General features: G+C 49.4%; 1 non-coding gene across 1 annotated transcript; it reads left to right on the top strand.

Annotated features, from left to right (window-relative positions):
- Window positions 1-2,186: 2,186 nt before the first annotated feature.
- Trnap-agg (transfer RNA proline (anticodon AGG)) lies at window positions 2,187-2,258 on the top strand. Its single transcript has one exon. It is a non-coding gene; the product is annotated as a tRNA-Pro (tRNA).
- The last annotated feature ends 6,303 nt before the right edge of the window (window positions 2,259-8,561 follow it).

The raw sequence follows: 8,561 nt of genomic DNA, 5'->3' as shown, positions 1-8,561 counted from the left end.
AACAGCAAGAGAACATAGGGGACTACAAAACACTTGGTGAGTTGCAAAATGCTGTGCAGATCTCCTGTGTGTGGTCCTTGTGGCCAATACAGTTGGAGCACTCAAATAGCCAGAGTGGCCTTTAGAGTCTCGTGACACTATCCAGCACCCGAGCCAGTGATGAAGCAGGATTCCACCATGCATTCACTGTTGTAGTTGGCCAGGCCTGATCAAGGGGCATTGTTATTTGATTGCTGGAAACTGATTGGATTCGCCCGGTCCTTCCTGCTGGATGTTCCAAGTAACGCAGGCGAATGTGTGCATCGTATAGTATAGCATTTATTCATATTCCTCTAGGGCAGTCCCCACAGACCTATGGTCTCCTTACGGGGTACTCAAGCCAAAGTGTGTGCAGGATGACTCGACGATGGAGACGGCACCCTGCCAATGCTATGCACACACCTCATGGGTTATACCGTGATGCCAGCCAGCAACTACAGATCCATGATGGCAATAGGCATGGACTGTCTGCCTGCAGCTAGGCACCCGTGGTATTGACATAGCCCATCTCAACTGGTTGAGTGTAGGCTAAGCACCACAAGCGCATCCTTCACTTTAACATGTGCTGCACACAGAGATAAGATAGAGTGGGGAGGGAGGGAGAGAGTCCAACAGAGAGGGAGAGAAGAGAGAGAGAGAGAAAGAGAGAGAGAGAGAGAGAACGAAAAAGAGAGAGAGAGAGAGAGAGAGAGAGACAGAGAGAGACAGATATACAGGAGGATCGAGAGTCAGAAACCTTGTGTGAACAATTAAGCTTTTGGTGAATCAGACAGACACGTAGCCACATACTGTGAGAGCTGAATCTCTATTCCACAAAGTATAGGGTTTTATGGGAAAATCCATCGTTTTCTCCAGATGCATTACTATTGGGCTATTCCCAATGCTGTAGACAGCAAGCTGTTTCGGCCATAAAGGCCTCATCAGTACAGCTACGAGCTAAATAGGCCGAGCTACCAGCCATGGTGCAAAGGAGGCACCACAGACATTAAGATAGCTCGTCGCTCTAGCGCCAGAGTGCTCAAACTACAAAAAGGGCTATTCCTTCTCTCTTCTGCACTAGAGAAACAGAAGACGGATGTGTAATGGCAGGCTCGGTAAACTTTCTACTGGGCAAGGGGGAACTTTGTGCAAATCGTTAAGCTTTTGACTTGTCATACTTTCAACACTTACAGTAGACAGACACACAGACAAACAAACAGACAAACAAACAGACATGAAGATTAGAAAGCAGATGGAAGTAGAAAATCCTTTGAGCAGGATTTGAACCAGCAGCCTACAGGTGGCTGCACATCCGAATTATGCACACACAACAATCGTTCGCTCAACCTTCTGAGTTATTGAAGGGGATGATGAAGGCAGGAGAAGTCAATCCCTAGGCAGGGTACAACTGCCTCCTCGCCACATCAGTGCATCCCCTGTACCTATACTCGCGGATCCTCAGCAACCTTTTCATCTTTAACCGCAGGTGTTCAACAGTGATTATGTGCCATTGCGTGTCAAGCTGCCCGTGGCGGAATGAGGCAACCTTGCACTGTGCCTTTGCGCACACACGCTCCACCTGCTGCTCGAAGCTGAGCAACGAGTCCAATAGGAGGCCAAGGTACAGAACATGGCAGGACTCGGGGATTACGGTGCCTTTGCAGGTGATGCTGGGGATCACGTCCAGGTGCGCAGCAGGTCGTCTGAGCAGCAGTAGCTGAGACTTTTTAGGATTCAGCACCAGTCCCCGTTCGCTGAGGAAGTCCTCCAGATTCAAGAGATCTGTCTGCAGCATTCTGAGCACGGTTGAAGCCTTGCGACCAATGACGTAGAACGCGATGGCGTCCGCAAACAGGAGATCACGGCAATGTTGAAATTTCTGAGGGGTACGGCGGATATAAATGCAGAAAGGTAAGGGACCTAACACGGAGCCTTATGGTACACCACGTGATATGTATTATTGTTTGCGCTGTGTTTAGAATTGCAGTCATGCCATTTCATGATAACAAGGGTACATGTGTTTCATGTACTCTTGATGATAATGATGTCATTCGGTAATCTGAACATTGCCCATGTTGCCATGCGCTCTGCTACTTCGGGTGATCTTCTGAGACTTATTAGGGTTGGAGAATGAAATTTAGATGATGCTGCATTGCATTATCGTAGTTGGTCTGTTGGTCTAGGGGTATGATTCTCGCTTAGGGTGCGAGAGGTCCCGGGTTCAAATCCCGGACAGACCCATTTTTTTCTCTTTTTTCTTTCACCGGATCATTGAACTGTTTTCAAACAACTGGCAATAGGGCCACCAAGAGTACTCGTGGTCCCACGTAATCCATGGGTACTTTACGTGTGTGTACCACGTGATACTCAGTGACCCACGTACAGACGTTTTCTGATTCACGACATTTTTTTTTTTTTACTTGAAAAAGCACATAACCACCAGGAAAGCTGACAAAGAAAAAAGAGTAAGAAAAGACAGATAAAAAGAGAGCTGAGAGAGAGAGAGAGAGAGAGAGAGAGAGAGAGAGAGAGAGAGAGAGTTGGGGTACGGTTAGGGGAGGACGAGACATTGAATGGTGGTCGCCACAGTCACAGATAGTAGCAGTGCTGGTGAGGCTACAGGCACTCCACTGACCATTAGGTCTCAGTATCGCCATGCCGGTAACGCACCAAGAGACAAAACATACCGTGTATGGAGGCTCACCCGCGTTCCGCCAGAACGTGGGTGAAAATCAGAATGGAGCGCATGGTGCGAGCTGTGAGGGTGCTCAGCTGCAGAAGTTTCCGAAGCACGAAATCAAAATATTCGATGAGCTTCTTAGGCCCGGGTAGCTTCGTCTTTGACCAGGTTTGGGCCTTTGGCTTCATGCTTTTGTTTGTTCCGTGTGACTAAACACAGCATTGCAACGTGGATGCCCTTCATCCACTTTACCTGGATCACCCACGTACCCGTTTCCGTGGGAACTAAACCTCCCTAAAACCACTACTTCTTTGACGTTTCAATAGGGAAGGCCAAATACAAACGCTATCAAGAGTGGGTCATCCCTCAAATAAAAATAATAATAAATTGGCAAAAGATCAGCAGTATGTGTCCACTTAAAATCTCATCCACATGGCGCCCGGTAAGTCGAGGCGCTCATAACTTTGAGATACGGATAATGGAGGTAGCCTCAGAATGCGGTAGATTATTGCTGCGATCCTGCAGTCGGCCAAAGAAAAGCCTCATCTTTTTCCCCTCGGGAACTGCATTAAAAACACCATACACCATGGAGAGAATGGTGCAAGGTACAGTGTATTGTGATTTTTTAAAGTGTTACTACCAGTATTAGTTACAAGAGCAATCAACGAATACTAGGCACCGGCGGATTTTTCTCGAAAAGGGGGCAAATTCTGCTCGAAAAGCAGTGAAAGTGGCAGAACCATACACAACCTTATGGCGGGCAATTCCTCGAATTTTGCTCCATTTCTTTATCCACATACCAAACGTGCATGGAACTTACCAGATAAAAGTACCGAATTCTGCCAATTTTTCTCCCGGCATTATCCGCCGGTGCCTAACGAATACTGGTAGCTTGTCCTATACTCCTCTCCGCAGTGTGTCACCAGATCCGCACTAGAACAAATAAAGGACAGCGGTGGCAACTGAAATCCGACGGCTGATTTCCGTGCTCGACTGCAGCTCCGATTATAGCGGTCTGAATTTGGTAGTGATAAAAGCGTGTGCTGTTTTTTTCTTCTTTTTTTCTGTCCAAACGCTTTACCAGAAAAATAACTTTGTGTTGTTGGAATATTTATAATGTGATCGTGAGTACACCGAGCTGGGCTTGGAATTCAGTTGCCACCATGCATCGTACGGTACATTGTGTTTTGAGCACTACATATCACAGGCTCACAGCAGAAGTGACTGTTTGTGTGCATTTCAAAATTAATGTGTATCTTTGGCGCTTGGTGCTGCTCTGTTTAGCATTATTATTATTATTATGAAATGACCCAAAGGCAAGATGTATATCATATTTATATTTTTAATGCTAAATGCTGATGAATTGAAATCCTCTCTGTTTGTCTCTCAGTTTGATCGTGGTTTTAAGCGCGTACTGGATGATCCAGTCTGTTTGACTAATATTGTCGGATTTTTTTACAAAATTGGGAACGCTTACCCTCTCACCAACTATTCATTTGCCCAGGTTCAGCATACGTTTTCTTCTTTTCTCTTTCTGTTCATTACCAAGAGATGCACTCTTGTCATTACTGATGCCCCCTTTTTAAATACTTCTTATTTTTATTTTGGTCCCATCGGCCTCTTTATTTTTGTTCAGCTGCACTGTTGAGCTTCCGATATGGAAATAAAATATAAATAAAATAAAATATTAGGGCTGCAAAGGGTAGGGGTTTGGTCGGGTAACGGATTCGGGTATTTTTTATCCGGGTAGCACGGGTGCCCTATCGGGTTTTATTATTGGCTATTCATACTACATTAGAATACGCGTCGCGTTTTCGAATACGACGTACTGGCAGACGTCGTTTCCCTGCAGGTGTTTTCACACAGGCGCGTATACGCTTTTCGTACAGCCGTGCGCACAGCTTCTTTTGGACACAAACTGCCAGGAACGACAGAACGAACCTCGGTACGAGGTCTGGATACGTCGTCTACAGGGAGTCGTCAAATACTGTATTTGACGACTCCCTGGTCGTCTACGTTTTTGTATCAGGGGTACGATTTTCCCGCCACGTTCCGTGTTGTCATGGCTATCCGGACGAAAACGTCACGTACGCCACGTTTTGGGCGTAGTGTGAATGGCCCACTATACAGTTTGTACTGTAAGTGTGCGCTTGAACTACATAAAAAAAGTGTACAGTAAGCAGGTAGCCGTGCTGTTTACAAAACTTTACATGTACCGCTGCAAAAACACTGTACTGCAACTACCCGATCGGGCTCTCAGGGGCAAATTGCTACCCAACTGTTACGAGTCGCACGGGTATTCTCCTACTACCCGATGACACCTCTACGAGAGAGCTTGGAAGCTCAGGGCCCTACGCTATGCTTTTTTGCCTTGATGACCTAGACAAAAAAGGCATAAATCTGCTCACTAGATTCACCATCACCTCTCCCTCCCATGCTTCTCCGTCTTGACCATTACTTTTCTTCTTTTATTCACCATGGTTGGTTAACACCCACATCTCCCGTACTGGCTGATTTTCTTCTCATGTCATGAGGTGTTGTCTATAATAATAATGATAATAGGGATACAGTTTCCTCTGAGACAAAAATGCGATGTTTGTAATGAGCCTGAAGTGTGTCCTTTTTATGATAATAGGGATGTTATAAATTCTTATAAATTTCTACTTTTTGTTTTAGACATAACCTGGGATTCGAGCCCGCACTATCGCCCTGCACGCATCCCCCGATACACTTCGCATACATGTACATACTAATTCTTCCAAGTTGCTTCACGTTATGATCATGTATTTGAAAGCCGTATTTGAATATGCATTGTCGCCAGCCGTCTTTGATTGCACGGTACGGTACGGGACAGGTACGGGACATGTACGGGACAGGTACGGGACAGGTACGGTCGAGGGTAATACGACGTGCAGTTGAGAGAGATGGTTGTGTTTTCTTGAGCTCTGGACAGTCTTGTCTTCTATGCAACCAGTGGAGCAGATTTTGCCAGATCGTGACACGCGACTGACATATCAGCCATGCAGGGCGGCCCATGTTGCCGGTGCAACGGCAACGGCACCTGCATGGGATGTGCGTGTGTGAAGGCGAAACGCCAATGTTCCAACTGTGCGCCTGGGAGAACCAGCCGGTGTCAGAACCTCCCCGTCGCAGACCAAGTCCCGACGACCACCACCAGTGAGGCCGCGGCTAGGGTAGTTAGCATAGGTTCTAAAAGCGCAGCTGTATCTGATACCTCCACCAATACGTCTTCTTCTCTTTCTCTTTGTAGTTCACTTGCATTATCTGCCCGCGCTGCTAGCTGTTCACAAACATCTTTTCAAAAAATGTCTAGCCCTGTCTCCGAAATTTTGAATGACACTACGAGTACATGCACCGTAGCAAACAGTGGAAACATGCAAGAGTCACCCAGCCGCCCTGACCATACAACCATACACACACGTACACCCACACAAGATACGGTAACGGCTGCTTCCCATGAAAGCACCGTCACCAACTCCCAACAGCACGTGTGGGACATGCTGGATCAGCACGCCGGCACCTCCGCCGAACCAGTACCGCACACCGTCTCCAGCTCCCAACAGCACGCGTGGGACATGCTGGACCAGCACACGGACACGCACCTTGACACCCACATCGACACCGACCTTCCAGCCAACCAAAACGCCGACACTACCGACACGCAACTCCTGGCCAATCTGAACACATCCCAAGTTCGTGATCCCCCTTCTCCTACACTGTCAACCGCGAACGGAAATGTAAGCCACTCCGTCATTGCACCTGGGCTTCCTAAGTACAACCCCGCGGACTCAAGAGGCTTCACTCTTGGAACACACTCACATGACGACACCATCGTGATGATAAGCAAAGCGTATGCAGAGGCAGTACACTTTCGACCCAATGCCATCCCCGTCCCGAAAGGCGAAGCCGGTCGGAACTTCATCCAAACTCTTGCTGGCTATTTTCGCTGCTTTGGTACAGCTGGGGGCTACGAAAAGCATGCACTGATGATCGCCATGACGCTCCAAATGCTGTTGCTACAGAAGCCGGTGGATCCCAAAGCCTCGCCTCAATCGCACTCCAAGCGACTGGAGCACCGGTTGGACCTCTGGCGACAAGGTGACATTGATGACCTGCTGCACGAGGCCCGCACGATCCAAGAACAGCTCAGCGATCGAGCCAGCACCACCAGACAGAAAACTAAACCAAACGAAGATCGCGCACGCCAGTTCGCGTCGATGGTGCATGATGGTAACGTGAAGTCAGCGCTGCGCCTTCTCAGCGAAGATTCCTCGGGAGGGGTCCTGCACCTCGAGGACCGCATTGGGGACAACTCTGTTCTGGATTTGCTCCGAGACAAGCACCCCGTGGCAGAGCCTTTGCATGACGACGCTGTCATTACTGGCGATCCACCACCACAACCCCACCCAGTGCTTTTTCACTGCTTAAACCGGGACGCAGTACGGAGGGCTGCCCTTCACACCCATGGCGCAGCTGGGCCATCTGGGGTGGATGCCGATGGGTGGCGAAGAATGACAACTGCGTTTTCCGGTGCCTTGGATGAACTGTGTGATAGCTTGGCTAACTGTGCCCGCCGCATTGCCACGGCTTACGTCGATCCAGAAGCCCTAGAGGCATTTACAGCTGCCAGGCTGATCCCGCTGGACAAGAAGCCTGGCGTTAGGCCGATAGGTATTGGAGAGACGGTCCGCAGAATACTGGGCAAGGCGATCCTTGCAGTGACTGGGGACCTTGTGCAGTCTGCCGCAGGCTCTCTTCAGCTCTGTGCTGGCCAACCGAGTGGGATCGAAGCTGCTATACACGCCATGAACGACACCTTTCACAATCCTGACGTGGATGGAGTGCTCCTTGCGGACGCCTCCAACGCCTTCAACCGGTTGAACCGCAAAGCCTGCCTCCTGAACATCCGCCATCTCTGCCCGGCACTGGCCCCAGTGGTCATTAATACGTACCGATCCCCCGCTCGTCTCTATGTCGACGGAGAAAGTATTCTATCGTGTGAAGGCACCACCCAGGGTGACCCCATTGCCATGCCTATGTATGCCTTGGGTGTCACCCCGCTTATCGCTGATGTTGCTTCTGCCGACGTGGTACAGGAATGGTACGCGGATGATTCTTCAGCTGGCGGCCGCCTACGCCCGCTACGGCGATGGTGGGATGACCTGAATGCAAAAGGGTCGGATTATGGGTACTTCTTGAATGCAACAAAGTCGATCCTGCTCGTGGAACCCGAGGCGTACGAGGAAGCCACTGTGATTTTTGCTGGTACTGGTGTGCGTATTGAGAAGGATGGTTGTCGTCATCTAGGAGCAGCCCTTGGCACGCCGTCCTTTGTGGAAGAGTACGTTGCTAATAAGGTCACCGACTGGGTCCAGCAGATTCGTCGTCTGGCTGAATTTGCATCGACTCAACCTCAGGCAGCCTACAGTGCCTTCATTCAGGGACTACAGCCGCGGTGGTCTTTTCTCTCAAGAACCCTTGAGGATGCCCCTGCACTGTTTGGTCGTCTTGAAGACGTGATTCGGGACATCCTGATCCCAGCTCTGACAGGCCACGCGCCACCGTCTTCTCAGGAGCGTGCACTGCTGGCCTTCCCATGTCGCCATGGTGGTCTTGGCATCACCGACCCGACATCTATGGGCGGCAACTACCGCAATTCACGCAAGATCACGACATCCCTGTGGGAGAAACTAATCGCCCAAGATTCCTCCCTAGATGGCACCGCGGCGCAAGTTCTCCGCATGAAGGCAAAGGTACGTACGACTTTGCGAACCAACCTCCTGGCAGCCGTGAAGTCTTTCAAGGATGGTGCTGGAGCAGAGCTTGAGCTGCAATTGACCCT

The sequence above is a fragment of the Sycon ciliatum genome, chromosome 9 (genome assembly GCF_964019385.1).
Source record: "Sycon ciliatum chromosome 9, ocSycCili1.1, whole genome shotgun sequence".
Taxonomy (NCBI): domain Eukaryota; kingdom Metazoa; phylum Porifera; class Calcarea; order Leucosolenida; family Sycettidae; genus Sycon; species Sycon ciliatum.
The sequence above is the reverse complement of the archived record's forward strand: the minus strand, read 5'-3'. Positions and strand labels throughout refer to the sequence as shown.